This window comes from Anas platyrhynchos, chromosome 5 (genome assembly GCF_047663525.1).
Source record: "Anas platyrhynchos isolate ZD024472 breed Pekin duck chromosome 5, IASCAAS_PekinDuck_T2T, whole genome shotgun sequence".
Classification (NCBI taxonomy): domain Eukaryota; kingdom Metazoa; phylum Chordata; class Aves; order Anseriformes; family Anatidae; genus Anas; species Anas platyrhynchos.
Genome location: NC_092591.1, coordinates 58680591 through 58702329, shown reverse-complemented (window position 1 = coordinate 58702329; position 21739 = coordinate 58680591). Strand labels below are relative to the sequence as shown.

General features: G+C 37.4%; 1 protein-coding gene across 3 annotated transcripts in view; it reads left to right on the top strand.

Moving 5' to 3' along the window:
- Nucleotides 1-1389: 1389 nt before the first annotated feature.
- WT1 (WT1 transcription factor) overlaps nucleotides 1390-21739 on the top strand; it is an 84739-nt gene continuing 64389 nt past the window's right edge. For 2 of the 3 annotated variants that reach the window (XM_072039233.1, XM_072039232.1), the window contains exons 1-3: nucleotides 1390-1459; nucleotides 2224-2284; nucleotides 2775-2915. The gene's annotated coding sequence lies outside the window, so the exon portion shown is untranslated. Of the gene's footprint in view, nucleotides 1460-2223; nucleotides 2285-2484; nucleotides 2608-2774; nucleotides 2916-21739 lie in introns of those variants that run through there. The other variant, XM_038180201.2, reaches the window with a different exon arrangement.

Below are 21739 nucleotides of genomic sequence, written 5' to 3'. Positions count from 1 at the left end.
CCTTGGAGTTTGTACAGAGTTCCATAACCTTTGTGCCAATATGTTGAAAGGTGACTAGGAACAGCCAGCAATTGACAATGAGCTCAAAGGATTTATAGACTAAAGGAAAACTCTTTAGAAAATGCTTAAAAATAGCATGTCCTATATTTGTTGTCATGGAAATTCCTTATGAAATTTTTTTCTTCTTCAGTAAAACAAATTTTTATGAATTCGGCTTCACTGGCTGGGAAGTGGAAGTTCCATCCCTTCTACAAAAAGCTGAACAGAAAAAAAAAAAATCTGTCATGGAATTACTGGGCAATTTGCAGCAAAGTCTCAATCCAAAATTTGAGGGAATGTTGTGGGATTTCAGCACAGCCTTTATGGCTTTTGGCTCTATACTTAGAGTTCTACACATTCGGATCATAGCTAACGTGCATAAGGTGATTCTATTCAAAACCCTTTTTTATTCTACCCCACCAAACATTTCAGGCAATACTTCTAATATGACTTTTATATAAAGCACATAGAAGTTGTTAAAAACACTAGCAGTTTCAACCTTTTATTAAAGGCTACCTAGTAGTTAATTATTAGTCGCATCACCTTATTACTGCTATATCCAGTATATCTTGCAGAAATAAAGCCATCTTAAAAACTTACCTAAATTCCCTAAGTTAATAAGACTGCTGAGTACAATCTCACCCCCCTCTTCTCCCGCCTACAAACGTGACCAAATAACACCTGGAGTCAGTTTCCCAGTCCGAAAAGCAGGGCAGCTCTAGCACCTGCTTCTGTGTTTCCACAGCACTGAGCCCATTCCGCCTGTTAAGGGCCCACAGTGCCTTTATTAGCGTTCAGGAATCACGTTGGTTTGGCTCATCTACAAGCTTGTGTTACTTTTAAAGTAGTGTTACAATTCTTTCCTAATATGTAGATCAGCAGTAATACCGCTTATTATCTACAACGTATCTCTGAAAGTTATTCATACACGTCTCTCCCTTGTGTGCCTAATCTGCGGTGGGATTTGATTTTCAGAGTGTTTAAGTATTTTTAAAGTGCAGGTGACTCTCACCGAGTGCTGCCTAACAGAGCCATGTGAGAACAAAGGTAACCTGGCATCTAGTGCACTGGGGAATGGGGCTGCCCCAGACCTTCGGGAGATTCAGGTGCTGACGTATGTGCCTAGTGCCAGTTTATGTTTTAGGACATCATGCGTGGCTACACACTCTGTCTGAGATTCCTCTGTAGAAGTCTCAGATGCCCTAGAGTATAGAAATGGCTCAAGTCACATCAGGAACTGACTCCCAACCTTAATGTCTTTTTTTTTTTCTTTTTTTTTTTTTCTTTTTTTCTTAAGGTAGTGCACCCAGATGGAGGTTTGCCGTGCATTATTCTAAATATACAAACATAAAATAACCATTGATCACACGGAGTAGACAGGATATGCCTCTAAAGAGCTCTGCTGAAATATCCACATATGGTATGTTGCATGATACTTTATTTGTCCCAGAAGAATTAAGATGATAGATGATAGCTGGAGTTTGAACTTGTGCATCAGGAAGTCCACTTTGAATATAAAAGGGGCAGTATGCATTTTGTGAAACTACCGATGTAAAGAGGATGTGGTAGAAGAATGGGTTTCAGTTTTATTGGAATAATGACATCTCTGTGGGAACGAGGCAATTGTTTATAATGCCATTTGCAGGCTGTGAAGGCAGTGCAGAAACCGGCCGGGGATGGGGATAAGGCTCTGCCTGGGGAGCCAGAGAGCCCTGCAGAGGCCGCCCGGGCTGCAGCAGGAGCACGGAGCCTGGGTCAGTGCCCTGCAGCCCCGACGGGCACAGACCTGGCTGCTGCCCGGTGCGTGCACGGGCAGGGAAGGAAGCATCCCGCTAGGTCTCGGCTGCTGAAGGCAGGAGATGAGTTTTGACCGGCACTCGCTGTAAACTGGGTGGGTTTTGTTTCGGTTCCGTAGCCAGGCCAGAGAGATGGAGTCTGAAGAAGCAGTATTCTGTCCGGCCTGCCTCGAATGTAAAAGCAATATTTCTGAAGGCAATAACTCTTTGAAAGCAACAGACAGCTTTTGAAAAAGGAAGGTTTTAGGGCTGACTCTAGAAACTGAGGAACCCTCATTTCTTAAAAGCATTAATGAAAGGGATCTTCTTCAATATAGAAAAGAAGCACTGATCCAATAATGGCTTATTTTCCCTTTACAGTTTTTTTTTTTTTTTTCTTTTTTAACAGTTCTGTATCTAAACTGAACTGATGAGGAGATAAATGCTGAGTTGATCGTTTGGAAAACTGGGTAAGGATAACTGCCTTTTGTGGAAACTGGCCAGTGACACAACTGTAGACACCTTTCACTTTTGGAATGCAGTATGTTTTGTGCTGAGTGCCCTCTTGAGGTCTTCAGCACACAGTGACCTGGGTGAGTCCCGGGTACCGCAACTGTACCTGGGCTGTTCACGAGCCCCTCCTTTAAAGGCTTTTCCTCCGTGTGCTTATTTTTTTTTTCCTTCTCCTTTGGGAGAGGCGTTCTAACCAACCTAGAGTGTGGGAACACGGTTAGCATCGCTGTTACTCAAAGTCAGAAATACGGACACTTGGTTACCCAGAAAAGTCAAAAAGGTAAAAATAAAAAATCAGAACTTCATCCAAAATCCCAGTTAGCCAGACCGAAGCTGTTTTATGTTCAGGAACTTGATTAACTTTATTGATATATAGAAATGTGCTTCCTACTTTGTATGTGTTTTGTTTTTTATTTGTTTGCTTGTTTTTTTTTTTTTTCCCCCTAGTTCTGTCTGGGACTTAAGAGAAAGTGCTGCAATACCCTTTGAGTATCTTCCTGCAAGATGTGTCAGAAATCTCAGTGAAAGCCTGTTGTCCTTATTCTTCCCAACCAAGTTCTGTAATCGGAGGAATTCTGGATAGCCTCAGTAAGTGTAATAACTTTTGGTGCTTCTCTGGTTTTCTTATAATGTTTGTAAATTGTGCGTGCCTGTCCACTTATTTAAAATCCACCTAACTATATGAGTTTGAAACAAAACATAACAAAACAAAATACAGTTGTCCTGACCAGCATGCTATCTGCATTGAAAGTATTTGTTAAATATCCTGAATTTAACAGACAAAGTTCAATATTGTGTTGCTATTAATAATATTATGTTCTGACATGAAGCATTTTGCATTTGAAAAGCTGTTAGAAATATACTGTGTTTGGACCCTAGATGCACTTATTTTGCTGCTGGTGTAGCAGGTGTTTTTCTTAACCTTTTTTTTTTTTTAAAGGAGAAATCCTAAGTTTAGAGGAAATGAGCACTCGATTATTTAAATTTCCTGAGATTAGAGGAAGAACACTTTGCCAAACAATGCCTCTTCACTTCAAAACCTCTCCCCATAAATTATGCTAGGAGATCTTATTAAAAGTCTGTAAAAATTTCCTATTAAAAATGGTTGATTGCAGTCCAGACCATCACAGCTTTTGTGCTTTCAGTGAAATACCACAGCTGTCGCAAAGAAATATATTGTGAGACAAAAGGTTTTGTTTCCTTAGTCATAAATTATTTTTGTGATATCCGAAGTAAGATAAAACTTTCACTTATGTTTGAGTGAAGGAAGATTCCAGTGATAACTTGTTCAAAAATCTATAAAAAGAATATAAGAATGTAGATCTAGATAGCAAATTAGAATCAGACTTCCTTTTTGTTTAAGCAAAGCAATTATTTCTGAAGTCAGTGAAGATTATAACCAGGGATAATAGCATAACTTTGCAAAGCTCAGTGCCTTTATCTCAGAAGAACCTGGAGTTTAAGCTTTTGACTCTGACCTTCACGAGCTATAGAACTATACAATAGAAAACCATAGTGTTGGCTAGTTCTTAAATGAAAGTTAAACAACGATAAGTAGTCTGCTTACTAATTGTACCTGCAAACAAATATAGTTTTTTTTTTATTTTTATTTTTTAGAGTTTTAGAAAGTATTAAATTGGCTTTGACCATGTCTGGTTTTCTATTAACAAATTAGTTTTCTGCTAAGGAATTGTACAGAAACATCAGTCTTTTAGAGAAAGAAGGGCTGCATGTACACTGACTGAATGCACCGAGCATTTGCTGACAGCACTGTATTCTACTTTTGCTCACCCAATCAAATACACTTCACGTATGTAACGAAAATACAAAGCACCATATACATACTAAAGATTATTTTCCAAAATCAGTGGCCAGTAATTTTAAATGAAAGATAATTAGGATAACCACCAATTGCTCATACATCATTGCTTCATGTATAAAGGTCAAATTTCTCAGCCTCTTACCCTGTTCGTTGTAGTTAGAGATTACTGAATAAAGACAGACAGTGCAGGTGCTTGAGCTCATTTTGAGAGTCTCTTTGGTTTGTATATGGGAAGAATCAATGTGCTTTTCCTAATCATCAACAGTAGTAATAGCTAAACCAATTTTCCCCCTTGCCATCACAAAAGTTTACTGGATTTTTTTATATATGTTTAAATCAGGAGTGTACAAAAAAACAAACAAACAAACAAAAACCACCAAGGTGGTCTTCTGCTGTGTAATTAAAACAATTTCAGTATGCAGGCTTGATATGCTATAATGATCCTTTAATAAGAATCATTACTATAGCCCCCTGTTTTTTTTTCCTTCTGCATTATTTTTCTTATAAATTAAAATTCACCTTTGTAGTGCTCTTGTAAGACAACATGTGCTATGCATTCTCCAGTTCTAACTGTTGCTCAGACTAAAAGAACTGTGATGATAACCATCTTCAGCATAAAGTCTAAAGTAAAATAATTAATCTTTGGGAATGATTTCCCTTGTGAGGATGAAGATTCGTATTTCAAGTGCCCCATACCTGGGGCAGGGACAAGGTTAGTCAGGTGTTCATGTTGGTGAGATCCAGGCATTGATGCACGCCAGTGTAGATGAGTTGCCTTAGGCACGCAGTTAGGTACTGCTCCAGGCAATGCTGAGGGGTGATGTGGGGGCATTTATCAGCGGTGGGGAGACTACTTCTGTAGTCCTCTGTACCCTGTTAGGATCTAACTCTGCGTTCTCTCTCATGCTGAAGTCTTTTACAAGTAATCCCACTGCTGTCAGTGGGACTTTTGTGTAATAAAATGCTGTCTGACAAGAATATGGATATGAGAATCTGGCCGTGCTTTTACTAATTCCATTTTAATGAATACTTAAATGGAGTTGTTATTAAAAAAGTTTATTTCCTAATATTCAATAAATCAAAACTATAAAATCAGTTTGCCAGTGGTTGCCACTCTAGTCAAAGCCAGTTTCTCTTGTACTGAAAAGAATAGTGCGTACTGTCTCCATTCAGGAGGGATTGATTGTAATACTTTTATCTGCTTCATAAGATTTATTTCTAATAATGAAGAGTAAAGAAAAGTAGGGGGGTTTCAAACATATATTATTTGTATTAAAGCACCATATATCCTTGAGATATTTCACAAAGATAGAATTTGCTTAACCTCAGAAGCTTATTCAATGAATGAGCAAGTTCAAAACATAATGATAATAAAACATTATTCATGTCTTTGAATGTATCAATTTTGTTTTATAAGATGGAGCATTGGACACTATATGATAATGCTGAGATACATATTAAAGCCTGTTAAGATTGTGTACGCTAGTCTAATGAAAGAGAATTAGAGCAGTGATGTAGTTTGCTACTGAGGAAACATCCTGGAATAAGTCCCCACTGTTCTGAACCAATGTTGGACTCTCTGTATGGAAAATGATTTGGGGTTGAGGTGATTTTTTCCTTCATATTGAAGAGTATTGATCTGCGTAATTTCTGTGGTGAAACACACACTGAAGAGTAGGAAGTATGCCTACGATGCTATTTTAACTGTTGCACACTCACAAAATATAAGAAGCAGTGGAGTGATGGAAAAAAAGGAACTGAATTTATTTAAGTAAAACATGAAGCTACTACTATACTGAAAGTCCAACAGAAAATTTATTGTGAAGTATTATTTCCTTGGGATTTGCTAAATCTTTGAAATCCATATTTCACAAAGGTGTGGGGAGTGTTCTGTTCCCTCAAGCTGTTCTTCTAGACAACAGGCAAGCTCCCTGATTTCATACCTTTACATGTACCAGGATTCCAGATTTTGTAGCTTTGGTGCAGTCCACCAGACACCCTGATGTAGGTCTAAGGATGCCAACTCCTCATGGCTCTGCAGCAGTCTACCAGGCTCTTTATATTAATTATGTATTTTTCTGCAACCATAAATATTATTCGTAAAAGGGATACTGAAATAAAGATAATGACTTTTCAGTAATAGGTCCTCTAATGTCAGCCATTCTGTGTTTAAACTGTTAAATTTTCAACAGAATTAAGGACCTACACAGTATATTCTACCTCCTGCAGACTTTAGTTGTTAAAAGTAAATAAATCACTTAAACAGGGTCATGAGCAACAAAGGCCAACATGGGTTCAAAGTTTACAGGTCTCTGCATTTATCAGGTAGAAATATGCTACATTTCACTATTTCATAAAATATCCTTTTATGAAAAAGCCATCGATCTTTGTATGTCCTACTAAAACTGATTTTTCAAATGAAAGAAATGAATGATGACACCAAATCAAGAAATCGTTTATGAGTTTATATTTTTGCAAGACCACCATGACTTTCACATACGTTTTCAATTTTGGTAAGGATGTGATTATCATGTGGATATGTTTTACTCCCACCATCTGTACTAAGGGATCTGTCAGGACTGTGTACCCTCTCGTCGGCAGATCAGGATCTGTTCAGATTATTTTATTAATCTATAGTGGTTTTTAGCCAGTGATAGTTATCATTTCTGTATGTTTTATAGAGAATTTCTGTTTTTAATATATATGTACATAAAATCAGATATATAATATGTAAGTTTACATTTAAATCTTTTCAAAGATTTCTACAGAATGTTTTCTATGTGATTTCTGTCCTGCATTTACTCTACAAAACTTCACCTTCAGTAGAGATTTTCTGTTTGCTTTCTGCTTTTTCATTACCGTTGCCACATTTCCTACAGGAATCACCAAATTCTTTGACCAACTGAACATTTTTGATGCTTAAAAACAGTATTGGGTATTCATGCTTCAGGTATTGTGGAACTAGAATGCAGTGTTTTGGGGCTAGAGTAATTTAAGAAATGACTATATTACCCACCTAGAAATGGCATCTAACACAACAACCAGCATGCTGCACTGTAATAAGCAAAAGCGATTTCTGTTCTGGTAAATGGTGTGGTCTCTCTTTGTGCCTTCACGAATCAAATGAGCTTGGCCTTTATAGGTGGCTGATGAAAAAGGACACAAACAAATCCACACCCTTTATTAAGTATCAGTCTCAGAAGAAGTGTAATGTATGTGGAAATTAGTTTGAACTTCTAAGAAGGAGCTCGATACTTGGGTTTTTAAGAGGAGCTTTTTGCTCCTTTTGCTATACAGTCTGGCTTTAATAAAAATTGCTGTATCAGCCTGTATATTGGGATAAAAAAGATATTTTTATGATGCTTAGATTGCTTGTTAGGAAATTCACTGTTGTTTCAGCTTATTTAGGAATTATCTTTTTTTAATTGTCTTTGATTCAGATGAAAACACAAAGTTAAATGTTCTCTTCTTCCTTTTAACTGACAAGTTAGACTTTTAGACAAACAATATCTACTATCTAAATATGTATTTATTCCTATCAACCTTCTCTTTTCTCTCTTGGGGAAAAAAAAACATGAAAAGAATGGAGTTTAGTTATAATTTTGGTGAAAAACCTTTTGCCAAGTTGCACAGCGAGTAAGTGTTCAATGTGGAGGAAGCATGATCAGAATGCGAGTCTTGCTGCACTCTGGTTGGCATTACTTTCTTGCAGCTTTTATTGTAATTACAGGGTCTAGCATAATAATTTAAACAGCCTACTCTTGTATGAGCATGCTATGAAATACATCTTATGACACCACCAAAGACTCTGGAAAACCTTACATACAGAGAAAATATAAACATCTTTCAATGGGCTCTTTACATCACAGACCAAACATCTTCCCAAAACAAAATCTATCATGTCCAAGTGGACTGAAAAGTAAACAAAACTTCCTATTCATCTGGTGATGACCTTAGAGAAAACATTGCTGTTAGGGCAGGTTCTGCAATTATTAGGAAGTTCTGGATTATTGTTTTTTTTTTTAAATATATCTCAAAAGAATGGTACTCATCTCCAATTTGTGGGCTTTTGTTCCATATGCTATTCAAAGCACCCTGAAAAAAAAAAGAAAAAAATCACAGAACTCTGTAACGACTTACCCAGATGTCACAATAACACCCCCAACTCCACAAACTATGTCACGAGAGTTCAGTGTGCTTCTCTGAGTACCATACCCTTTTGCAGTTCTTGCAACAAAGCATCAATTGCTGATTAATACATGAAAAACATTCAAAATAGCTCATAACCCTGCTTGAGAACTTTTTCATCACCTAATGAATTCTCTACCTGAAGCAAAGCAGATCAAGAACGCAGCAGTTTTAGGTGTCAAAAAAGGCAGTTTCCATTCTAAGTGGAATGGAAGCATTATTTTAAAAGTATCTTAGAAGCCTTTCCCTCCCTTTGACCCTTATAAAATCTATGGAAACCTTGTTAAATGTTCAAGATCTGGCAATATTTTTGAAATGGGTAAGATAGTTAAATTCCATTCTGGTGACCATCTACAGTGTAAATAGTGAGTGTAATCTTAAATTTGAAGAGGAAGTCTCTAAAGAAAACTTTGTTAATGCGTTCTGTAATTGCATGCAGTTTTGCAAGTCCATTTTTGCAGACACATAAGAATATGTCATATTGTGTCATGGAGTTTGGCATGCTGCAGCTGATCCTGCTTGGTGGGGGATGATTTGGAGGGTGATGGATGGAACTCCAGAACAGGCTGTCAGAACAAGTTGTCCATGGAGAACAGGGGAAAAGGAGTGGAAAGGTTCTTTCTTGTCCCTTCTCAGCCACTGTTTGACATGCCATGAAATGTAAACATAATTTCCTTCTTTAATAGGACATTGAATATTTTTGTAATCTGTCATCACATCAGCGTGACAAGAAATCCTTAGCTGATCCATGGAATCACATCATCTCTAGAGTTTTTTCAATTATAAGTTTATTTAAGAATGAAAGATATTCTGTGAAAAGTATTGACAAATATCCGTTCCAAAATGAATGGGAAGCATTTCTTTACATCTTTTAAGATCCTCTTCTAACCCTAGTAAAGGCAAGGGTTCCACCAATGAATTACGTGCTGTTACGCTTTACTTTCATTAGAAGTCAATTATAATACAGACGAAATGCAGAGTGCCTGGTTTCTCCGTATCTTTCATTATTTAATGTGCATTTGCGGAATACCCTCTTACACAGCAAATCTCTAAGCTGCATGGTCCTCATCACGACTGTCTCTCCTCATCAAGAAATCTTTTCATACTTCTAATCGTTTGTCTGTGGCTCTGACCCTCTCTGTGAGAAAAGGCCCCATAAGTTGTCTCAAAGAAAAGGTTTTGAAGGATATATCTCTCTCTGAGGTACCAGAAGTGTAGCATGCTACTATTGTGTAAGTCTCAGAGGAGGGCAGAGTTATCTCTAAAACAGTGCAGCTTTCCATTTCGGAAGAATCCCTCTCACTAGGAATTACACTGCCATTATTATTCTCCCTTGCAATTTAATTCTAAGAATACAGTGATACATGATATGTATTTGTCTTGCTCTGTCCTCAAGGACATACTAATATGCTGCTGGATTAGAAATACTTTCTTTAAAAGTACTCAAGTGATGGAAAACTGTTCTTTTCAGAGTAGCTGCAACTTGAGAACATCTTTTCCTAGGGAAGAGAACTGTTCAGAATCTTAACCATTTAAATGTACTGCTAGTTTTTGCATTTAAACTTCTGTTTTTAAAGTTATGGTATATAATTATATGAGCTACATATTTCAAATCATGTATAATTATGACTTTGTCCTTCTTTTCTGTAGAGCCCGTTTTTGTGATAAATCTCAATTCTTTAAGAGCAGTATCTTGCTTCCATAACTTAAAATTGTGTAGACACTACCCCTCATGGTATCTTTGCCATTTTAAAGTGTATAATATTCTGTTGTCCTTCTTGTCTGAGAAATGCCTTCACAAAACTGTGTGAACTTCATACTGACTGCAAGCTTCTGTTTATTGCCATGTTATGTTAAACCACAGCAAGATCTAAAATTATTGAAAAAGCAGCAGTTTATGCTTATTCCTTCAACCAAATATTTGTATTTGATTCCTCTAATCAAACAGTATTTTATAAGCTGTTAATTCTTTAATTAACTTCTCCATGCTCCCTTCTCAGAACTTCTTCCTACATATTTGCAAGAGTGGAAACTGATCAGAACTTAGAACTTTGCAGTGTTTCACATCTCTGCTGGATTTTAAACCATTTCATTTCTGAATCACATGCAAAGAATTCCAAATAGCAAAGTTACCAGCAACCTCAAAATAAACAAATAGGCTCTGCTTCTCTAAAGCACTTCTAAAAAGAACATCCAAAAGTTAACATAATTAGGGACCTTGAGGCCTTCTAGTCAAGCTTTAATAAAGCTACACAATGAACCTCAAGGAGTAGAATTGTGAACTTGGACCCCAGAGAAAGACATGCCTCATGTTCAAATACTGAGGATGAGATTCATCTCCTTTGTTTAGTGTAGATGTCTCCATGTGAACTAGTCATAGAAACACAGTTGATGAAGAGAAATGGATACTGCTAGGGTCAACTCATTTGACTTATTTTAATTGTCTACCTTACCTAAGTGAAGGGGTGGGTTGACTAACATCGAGTGAAGGGTGATGCATTCAACAAAAAATGTGCAGGTTAGTTATTAATGCTGAATAATACAATACAGACAGTCCCACATGCTCTCCTAAAATCCTCTCTCACACTATTCAAGAATTTTATGTTCCTCTGATTTCAGCAGATTTGTTTTCTTGTTATTGAATAACGTGTTGAAAATTAACATACTATGAAAACACTTCTCAGCTGAAAAATTACAAAGGGACAGTAAGCAGTGCAGAAATATGGGAAGAAGAATCATTGGTACTTTTGCCATGTGGCAGGTTTTATATAAGTGTGTTGCTTAATATGAGATTCAGATCTCACATTTGGATGTTAAAAGTTCATATTTAAAAAACACAAAATGGCCTTTATATTAAAGGTTTGGTACCTTCAGTGTGCATAAATAGCATAGATGTATATTAGCATAGAGCATAAATAAATATTCATAAATAGTAACTTTACAAGTCCAAATGTGAGCTGTGCCCACATCATTTTTTATTTGTTTGTTTTTATATGAATTGTTTTTCTTTGATCAGTTGTCCTATGTGCAATATATGCAAAGTGGCAAAGTGAAGAAAAGTATTTCTCACTCTACTGAGAATTAGGCAACAGCAGAATACTTACGTGTAGCTTTGGCCATTCATGTTTAAGGAAAGCTTTGCTTACTGGTTGCTGCTGCAGAGCTTGACACTGCAACGCCAGGCACTGGGGAGTGCTACTGGACAGTTGCAGAAGTTCAGTTCCAAGTGCAGTTTCTCTTCTGAATCTCGTATTTATGATACTAACCTCGTGTTCTGGTAAAGGAACATTTCTCACTGGGAAACCACTGGCCAGAGGTAATTTACATTGGAGAGTAGCTTTTGAATGTAAACACCATAGGAAAGGATATTCTTACAAAGTAAGAATTCTGCTCTCGGAGATGCATTTAATGGAAATAGTTGTGGGTTTTGTTTGTTTGTTTGTTTGTTTGTTTGTTTGCTTTTTAACTCCTGTTAGCATTTGGAATGTGTCAGTTGCGTAGCTTGTTTTGATGGAGTTTTACATTCAGTTCTTCCACTTTTCCAAATCACCAAGAGAACTGTCTGCTTAAGGAATAATTGTATGGCTGTGCATGTTCAGTTATCTGATGGCTTTGATCAAAAGTGGTCAGTTGTGTTGCAGTGTGTGTTAGTTTTGTAAGTGTCATGTGAAGGCTGACAGAGATCACGTTTCTGTGTTTTGCTGCTCAGTCCAGACCGTAGCCTCTAGAGGTAAGGGATCTGTGCAGAACCTCACTGGAGCAGATCACCAAACAGTGCAGGATTTCAAGAGCTGACACACTTTTATTACAACGATATTCTTGTCATGAAGGTGATGGGCTTTGTATTGTTGTTTCATGTATCAATGTGGTTTTGTCTAAAAGCCTAGCCCTGTTGGTAAGCTACATGCTTTCCTTTTTTTAGAAAAAGAGACTTTTGTTCTTAGGGATGAGTTGTTTCTAAGCTAAAGGCTTCTGAGTGTATGGATTCATACATGCTATAGTGAAAAAAACAAACAAACATGTCCATCTATGCAGAACAGCTGGAATCCAACACTGGAAACTGGAGAGAGGTTCTGCTGTTACTGGGGACTCCGGATCAGAAAAGCTCCTGTAGGAATCACTAAGTATGGCAAAGCATGGCTCAATCACATAGTAAGTTGGGCCTGTCCAAGCAAGTGACACGTATAACCAGCTACAATCATTGGCCAAAAGCAGATTAGTCCTGCTGTTGGCAAAGGCTGATGACTGGCAGCATCTTGCCTTTTAACGAGGCAGCATCTTGCGGCCCCTTTGATATTCCTACCAGAATAACCCTTGAATTAAATTCATAATTTTCAGCACTGACTTCTGATTTTGAAGGTTTTCTCTTTGCTATCTTTAGCATGGATTTCTAGATGCAATAGCCACTTGTGCCTCCACATTATCCTGACAAGTGGTGCTACTTTAGAGTTACATCTGTGCTACATTCATTGAACAGTGCAGGGGCAGAGCCCCTAAGGGCATAAGGGCTGTGTTCTGCATGGGCCGGTCTCCAGACTCTTCAGCAGCAACTTGGGAAGGACGCAGTTTGTTCACTGGACATAGAACATTATTGGTAACAATGAAACCTCTAGGAAAACATTTTTAAGCAAAGTATGACAACATTTGGAGAGACAGAATTTGGACCCAAGGATTTAGAAGTACTTCAGGACTGATTTCACTTTAAAAAAATGATTTTTTTGGGGGTGAAGATTTTTTTTTTCTGCACTACGTAGCAAGGTGAAGTTTATAAAACTTGCTTCCCTGTTTTTTTTTTTTTTGTGTGTGTGTGTGTGTGAAATATATATATGCAGGGTAAAGGTTTTTAGTGGTGCTGCTAAGTATTTTAGGTTGTGCTCTTCAGAAAATAAGATGAGGACTTTTGAAAACTGTTGTTTTTCTTGACTTCACATTCATTAATCTTATTTAGTTTCTGGAAGGGGATATTTTGTGAGCTCCACCAATGGGTAATGTTTTCTTTTCCAAAGTTCATGATTCTTCTGTTCAAATCACTAATTTTCACTGTTACACTCCAGTGGTTTAGTGCTTCTGAGGCCTTGAGGAATGAGTTTAATTAGCAATGCTGAATAAATTCTGAGTCATAATTCATCTTTCTTGTCACTGGGATCTAAGTAACAAAAATGTCATTTTAAGATGTACTTAAAAGCCTTGACATGATGGTTTCTTTTGTCTAACTGGGAAAAGATTCACATACAAATTTTGAAAAAAAAAAAATACCTGACTGTCTGCTTTCAATTTAGCTAAAAGATATAGGATGCAGTCATATGTCCTTGAAGTCACTGGTATTTTGTTTTCAAAATATTAAGCTATGAGCAGTACTTGGCACACACATTCCAAATTAAAAGTGCATTAGAACATTTTAGATTAAGTAATTGATTTGGCAAATTTCAAAGCTATCCCAGATTAAATCATATTTAAGTTGACTCTGAAGCCCTTTAGATTTTGAATGGAACATATAGAAATCCACTGCAGAGAAAATGCCATTTTCCAGTAATCCTAATCATTGCAGCACAACAGTCCACATTTTGTCATGTCCTTTTCTCTGAACCTAGAGGAAGTATGTTTCTAAGACCTGTGAAGGAAAAATAGGGAATACAGAAAGTGAAAGAAGCAGCGAACTCAGGAATTTAAATGTAAAACATGCCCCAGTAGGCACTGCTAGCAGTACAGAGAGCAATAGCATTTTGCCACGGTGTATCAATTCATTGCTGAAGGTTCAGAGCATTTTACAAGCATCATTAATGGATGACAGTTCTGTCCCATGACAGCTGAGGGAAGAATTAGATGTAATTTTCACAAATTTACAAAAAAGGACAGAAATAGATAGCAACTTGCCCAAGGAGAGCTGTAAGCCAAACAAAGCCAAACTGCCTGACTGAGAATCCCAAATTAATTCTGAGACCAGTTCCTCTACTCCAGCACGTGGAGCTCTATGAATAAAAAATATGGATTGTTTAGCACCTTTCTCATCTGGGCACAAAGAAATTAAGGACAAATTGTGGCTGTAGCTGGTTCCCTGGATTTTGTCAGATTCAGACAGATCCCAAATGTTATTTTAATGTAACCTTAAAAGAAACCCCTTGCTATTAATTTTGTATTTATTGCAGTTACGCTGACCCTAATGAATTTTTTTAAATGAATTTGACAGATGTCACAAATATTTTCAATGCAGTTTCACATCATTAAATATAACCTTTCCTAGAAAAAGACTTCTATGAAGTGAATGTAGGAGAAGTACAAATGCTGGATTCTGGAAAGCCAAGGGCATTGTGTATTCCTTAGTACAAAAGATAGATTTAGGGAATTATGTTTGTGGAACAGCATTGCAAGGTTCTCCCACCTCAGGAGATACCCTATCTCATCAGGATATCACATCCAGAAGGACAAGCTCATTTAGAAGGGAGTCTGTTTATGAATTTATCCCTTAGATATTAGGTGTAGTTGGTTATGCCTCCAGAAAAAAATCACTGACCTTAGGAACTCCTTTTCCAGATTCATTTTTAATTACTTTGCTCTCAAGGGATAGCCAAGAGAGCTAAGCAAAGCCTCCAGAAAAGACAGATTGTTCCACTTCCTTGAAGACATGATCTTGTTTTTTGTTAAGTTTGCACAGTTCTTTGCACCTGGTGGCCCTGGTTCTACTTGTAAGGAGGGCAAAGAATAAATCACAATTCTTTACATTGTAAGTGAAATTGTGAAGTGAAGTAAATACATGATAATAATCCAGAGCATCAGAAATATTAAATTAATCATTTGAGGACTGGATTCTACTGGGTTCCAATACTTTTATAAACTTTAGAGCACTGGTGAGGTCCTCAACTGGAGTATAAATAAAGCATACCCTTTCAAAGGTTTATAGGACTGTACTTGGTCCTCTCTTACTACCTTAATTTATGATTGTTGCAAATTCACAAGCTGTGAAATGTGTTGGTCGCAGAGCTGATGGCAATAACTTTAGAATATGAATGAGAGCATCTGGGTTGCTATTTACCTTTGTTTCACAAAGTCAGCTTTTTATCTTTGCATCAGTTAACCTCGGAAATATGGCTGGGTTAGGCAGGCGTATGGAACCTTCTGTGGAACAGAACATTTGCTTTCTGTAACTTTGCCAGTTTCTTCCATGAAAAAAAAAAAAACAATGTACTGTTTGCTTTCCCACTACTGTGCTTTTAATCTACAAGAGCACAGATCAAATTAATATAAGTAAAAATAAGCAACAGCTTCCCTGTACAAAAAAGGGGCTGGTACTCAGAAATACTCTAATTTATGTTGGCTCTATAGTGACTTGGGTGAAATGCAGGCCCAGGCAGCAATCTTGCTTTAACCCTATTTGTAGACTTTCATTAGTGCATACAAATTTTGCTCGCTTTTAGTTACAGATGGATTTCTCTGTGCCTAACTTTCAGTTTCCGTATCTATAAAATGGTTAAGATATGATCAAGCTTTCTCAAGTATTTGTCACCTTCCTTGGGCTATGAACTACTGTATTGAGTCAGCTGTTGTTCACCAAAAATGGGAATTTTGCAGACAATGTGTGCTAACACTGAAAATACTTTACTTCTTTCTTGTGCTTGATGTCCAGAATATTTGAGACTGGTGCAGGAACAGCTTGGTGTAATTTAATGATCTGCGTTCTGTGGGAGTTCAGAGTTGGTAATGACAATGGCTACTTCAGGACTTCAAATCTACGCTCCAGTAAGGTTTTTTTTACCTGAAAAACCTTAACTTGTATGGTGATTGGTGGCCCTGAATTAAGCCACAGCCACTTTGTAATATCCAAATCAAAATCACTCTTTTATTGTAGTTTGATTGGATATAACATCTCAGACAGCATTTGGTTGAGAAGCCTCTTGAAACTTCTCTGAATATAGACAAAACGATTCTCACCATATCTCATTCTCTGTTTTCCCTTGACTATTGTGTAAGCTCTGCTGAGTTTATAATAAATATTATTTGCAATGTATCCCCTTGCTTGGCTTTTAATGCATTCATAGGAGACAATTTCAACAATTTCAACAATTTCTGCTTGTGTGCTGCTTTTACTGCCCAATGCCTCCAGATCTTGTGATACAACACATGTATCTTAACCATTGCGTTAAGGAACGGCCAGCTTGAGGGGCCTAACAAGATACAAAGACGGTTTTCTTGAAAGAGATGAGGAGTTTTGCGTGCAGTGAGAATCAAAGCTGTTCCTCACACTTCCAGAAGGGTTCTGTCTCTTGTGGCCAGTGCTGGCAGCTTGAAAGAGCTTCCTTCCTCTCATCTGACCAGCAAGAGATTTACAGCTGGAGATCTAGTTATGAGCCAGGGGCTGAACGCTGTACATCAGAAAAGGAGGCAAACAGGGAGCTCAATTTACCTTTGGTCCCTTAAGCTAGGTTTGGGTTCAGGCTGTTTGTCAAGCAGAAGAGAAGTCTCAGACTGGGTTGTTCAAAGGCCATAGTGAGTACAAATGCTGTAAACGAATGGGTGGTTCCTGATGGGGCAGCTAAGAAAGGAGAACCAAATTTGTCCTGTAGTGTTTGAAAGGCTAAAGATAAGACTAAACATTGCTCAGTGCTGTGAAGGACAGCCTCTGAGCATGAACACACAGGTAACCCACCAAAAGTAGTGTGCTGCATGCTGCCATACTGCCAGGTCTGTTCAGTTATTGTCCGCGTGGGTGGCTTTTTGTGGGTGACCAGTTCAAACCACAGCTTTGCAGATAAAAATTTCAGAAATGCAGAGGAAGGAGGGGCCTGGTGCGGACTGGAACTTCTCATTCAGTTACATCATGCACTTGTTTGTTAATTGTTCTGTGTCGACTTCATACCAAACAAAAAAGGAGTTGATTCATCATTACTTGTTTATGTGTCCCTAATGCTTTTTGAAGAGCTTATTTACAGAGGTGTCAGCTTGGCATTACTAATTTATCATACATAGCATTTGATTAAAACACCGAGGAATTTAGCTAGAAAGCTACTCTTCCTCTCACGCACAACTTCTCTCTGTCTGGTCAGGGTTTGTTTACATCACACCGTTCTTTTGAGTCTTCAGATCAGGCCATGGTCTGGGGCTACCTTTTTGGAGCTGAGCTGTCAAAAAGCTCTTTGATAAACAATGTGAGAGGAACTCTACAAATGTGTTCAAGTATTCTGAATAGTAGAAGGTTTTGAAAAAAAAAGTTTAATGTTAAAGATCATAGATAGTGTTGAGTCTGAGTTTGTTCTCCCCAAGCAGTGTAGATAGCACATGACAGACAGCTTTCTCACTGTCATTGTTTTATCATGCTGCTTGTGATGTGGAGATAGCTGAAATACATCTGTTACATGCTATTGGTAAGGGTGTCTGTAGTGTATTTATTTATTAATTTATGCTTTATCCTCTTTTAAAATACTGATAACTATCAGTATTCTTTATGATTTTCTTTTGCAGATTCTAAATGGTTTTCTTTTCACCTTATTTTCTTGGTTGAGACTAAATTTTTCTCTTTTCATTTACTGTCAAGGAACATGATGCTCAGATGTTGTAAAACAGATATGTATTATTTATATATATTTTATTCCAGCTACAGAATTCCTCTTTTTTTAGAAGCTAAGAATCTCACTGCCAATGTTGGCAGACTTAAGAGTTTATATTCATGGTCAGAGCATACCTTCCTCAACCAGGATACTTTCTTTTTTTTTCTTTTTTTTTTTTTTTTTTTTTAGCACTCTAGAAAGGCATATTTTACTCAGCTGGTGGGTGGATGATTCTAACTTAGTGTTTCATTAGTCTGTTATGTTTTTATTTCCTCTGCTGCATGCTAGAATTGGAGTTGCAGGAAAGTTCATCCAAAATTCTGTGTCTTAGACTGGACATTTAAGTTCCTAATAAACTTAGGTAATGCATTTCTAATTTGTATCCATGCTCATTTATTCTATCACTGAAATGGAGAATTCACAAGAGAGGCTCAGGTTCATGTCAGTGTTTTCTTCTAAGGTTTCCTCAGCCAAGGAGGCCCTGACCACCACGTGTTGCTTCCAAAACCTAGTGAACTCAGGTAGTTCCTAAACATTGCAGTCTAGAGTCTGGAATCCCGGTAGGCCTCCACTGCTCCTCCATGGTATCACATCGGGCCCTACCTTTTTCCCTAGGGGCAGTATCTGTAAAAACAAATGTAACCTAAGCAAAGGTTAGTTATGATACCAAAGCAAAGGTGATTGTACACAAACATAAGGCAAGCCATTCCCCCAAGCCTATTTAAACAAAATACCAATGTTGCTAATCATGTAGTTAAGTTTCCATTTGAAGAAGATGCACTGTTTATGAATTAATTTAATTATGACATTTGCTTAGTGATTTTAAATTTGTGATCAGGACTTCAGAGTTCCCAGGGAAGGCTGAAATGCAGCTGTGAGATTCTCACAAACAGAAAGGTCCTAGTGAAAACAGTAATCATGGTGTCCTGCAGTGTATCTTGCTATTTTGTATAGTAGCTTTTGTAAATATCTGAGAATGTTGCCTGCAGTTTATAAATAACTTTTGTACAATAACAGCTGCAGCAGAGCAGCTCAGATTATGCAACTGCTTTAAAAGAGTCTGGACCAAACTAACCCACTTGTAATCAGGTTGAAAATTTGTTACCTGGGAGCTGAGAAATGAGCCTGAAAGAGGCAGGAAATTGCTTCACAGGAGTAACTGAGATCCAAGCAGCCAGGAAGAGCTGCAGCTTGCGGGAGTTCTGCCTGAGAGAGGACTGTGGTATTGAAGGTTGCATTGGCAGTGATGCTAGCTAAACTCAGCGGCAGAAGGGTCTGCAGTTCATCAGGTCTGACATCCAGTAGGTGTCATTGCAGCCAACTGGGATTATCAGTCTCAGAAGGCAAGGATGATTTGTCAGGGTGCAGGGTGGGAGAGAGGGAAACCCAAGTCAAAGTACATGATTTCAAAGCTGTAAATCTGTGAGCACTTTAGAAAAAGGATGCCTCTACTTATATTTAGATTTCTCCAACTATGAAAGCTGTGATTTCTCAGCAGCAGCCCCATGCTTTTGGAGACATCTGTGTTTAGTTTACAGCAGATTAAAAAAAAAAAAAAAAAAAAAAAAAGGATGTAAAAAAGAGAAAAAATTTCAATCCTTTCCTCTGAATTTGGTTAGATTAAAAATGAGCACACTTTCTGTGTAAAGGAAAGGTATAGTTTACATAAGTTAGAGTTTAGATAGATGATTATCTGGAAGATTATTTTAATCTGTAGTAGATGATCTACAAACCACAAATGTCATCTCGGTAAAAGTAGTTTGTAGTGGATCATAAAGCTAGAATGATGGTGCAAGACAGAATCATGCTTTTATCATAAAGGAGCATTTTTTCTGATGATTTGACTTAATATAGGACTACTCACAGACATAAGAATTATTCCCATAAATTAGAAAATTGCAACTTTAACCCATACCTTCATGTATGGAGCTGGTGACAGTGATATAAAACAATACTGAAAGAAGAGTGTTTGTGCAGGTTGCAGTTAGACATTGCATAAAATTATTTCTTGTATACAATATTTTTTCCTCTTTGGGACCAGTCTTGAGTTCACAAGATGATATCTGTCATGTGTTTGAATTAATCAGAGCAGCAGTTACTACATTGCATGTAAATAGACCTTTGGCCTCTTCCTCGAGAAGGTTCCTCAAACATCTTGAGAAGCAGTCTATTGATTGAATACCAGGAAGCTGTGCATACAGATGATTACAAATCTAAATCATTATTACATCTAAATCATCATTACAATCTAAATCATCATTACAAATCTAAATTATTCTTAGATAATTGTTATCCATTCAGGACTTAGGCGGGTTTGCTTCAAAGGGTCAACTTTTGTATATATTATTCAAAAGATTGGATGACTGAGGCTCAAATTAGATGTTTGGGAATACCATGTATTGTACCCCCTCAGTGTATTTGGGCTATGAATAAAGAGTGTAGATTCCCTTACAGCACATTTTGAGTGTTTTCCTCAACACTTGCACAGCTTCTGACTATAAACTGTTTAGACGGCCTTTCAGAATTTGTTTACAAATAACAGAGAGTACAGCAGAAGAAGCCATACATGACCACTGCAGATGAGTTACTCGCATTAATATTTACTAAACAATACTAGCTGAAACAGAGAGATTGTGGGCTTAATTTAGAAAGATATTTGGCCTGTAGCACACCATGTCCAGAACCTCCAGCAGAGGCAAAGAAACATGGTATGGCAGATAACAGCTCCTTTTAGTCTCCCTAGAAAATACTAGGACTACACAAGTAATTAGTACAGTATCTGTGGAAACAAAAGATGTGCCCTGGAAAAGAAAAATTCCCGTGAAATGAAAATAACAAAAATAATTGAAAATATACTTGAGGAATGTTGGGTCAGTTCCACAGAGACACAAGTAAACACAACCCTTTAAAAACAAGTGGAGCTGTTTTTCAGCGGAGAGATTTTCAAAATTGGCAAAAATGCAGCTAGTCCTTGCTGTGATGATATAAAATCCTTTCTGTGTTCTTAAGTGAGTTGAGAAAATGATCAAACAGATTGATTTGAAAATACATTTTGTAGTTAAGCATCTGTTTATAGTTTCTTAGAATTGGCTCTTCCTCCAGCTGCCTTCTGTCCATTAGTTGCAGTTAATTTCTGCCAAAATGCCTTTTACTTTTGAGGACACTAACAAAGTGGGAACACATATAGTTTCTGTATGAGGTATTGTTGTGATCTTCTCTGCATTCCCCCAGACCCCCACACAGTAGTGAGAGTAGTGGCAGTAGTGAGAGAATACATGGTAGGGGATTCTCCTAAGGATAAGTGGGCAGTGTTGTTGGTGAGCTGTCTGTGGCTTATTTCTGAATAATTACCGGGCTTGATTTATCACTGTGCTAGGTTTTGTGTTGGCTGCGCACCTGCAACAGGTCAGGGTCTCATGCCTCATCCCTTCATTTTGAAAACCTAAAAATGATTAGCATTCCTGCTCTATATGTGTGAACTGGTTAACACAGACAACAAGATTGGGATTCACCTTGTTATCCTTCAGTCTGCATACAAACAGTTATGATAAGCTTGAAGGGTAAAACCATTTAACCGTCAAAATAAACAAAATAAGTATAAAACAAGTAGAACAGCAAACAAGTGTAATATCAGAAGTACTAACTTCCATATAAAAGAGTTCTACACATACAAATTACTTAGGTCTTACAAACCACTTTGACTTGGATCCAAGTGAAAATACTGTAAAGCCTTTACTAGCATATTCCTGACTGAATCTTTCTGTTTAATTTTGTTTTCAGCTCCCTTTTGCAAGCTTTGAATAGCATATCTGAGATGGTTAGTTTTGTGATGTTTTATCGTGATAGCTAAACTAAGTGCCAAT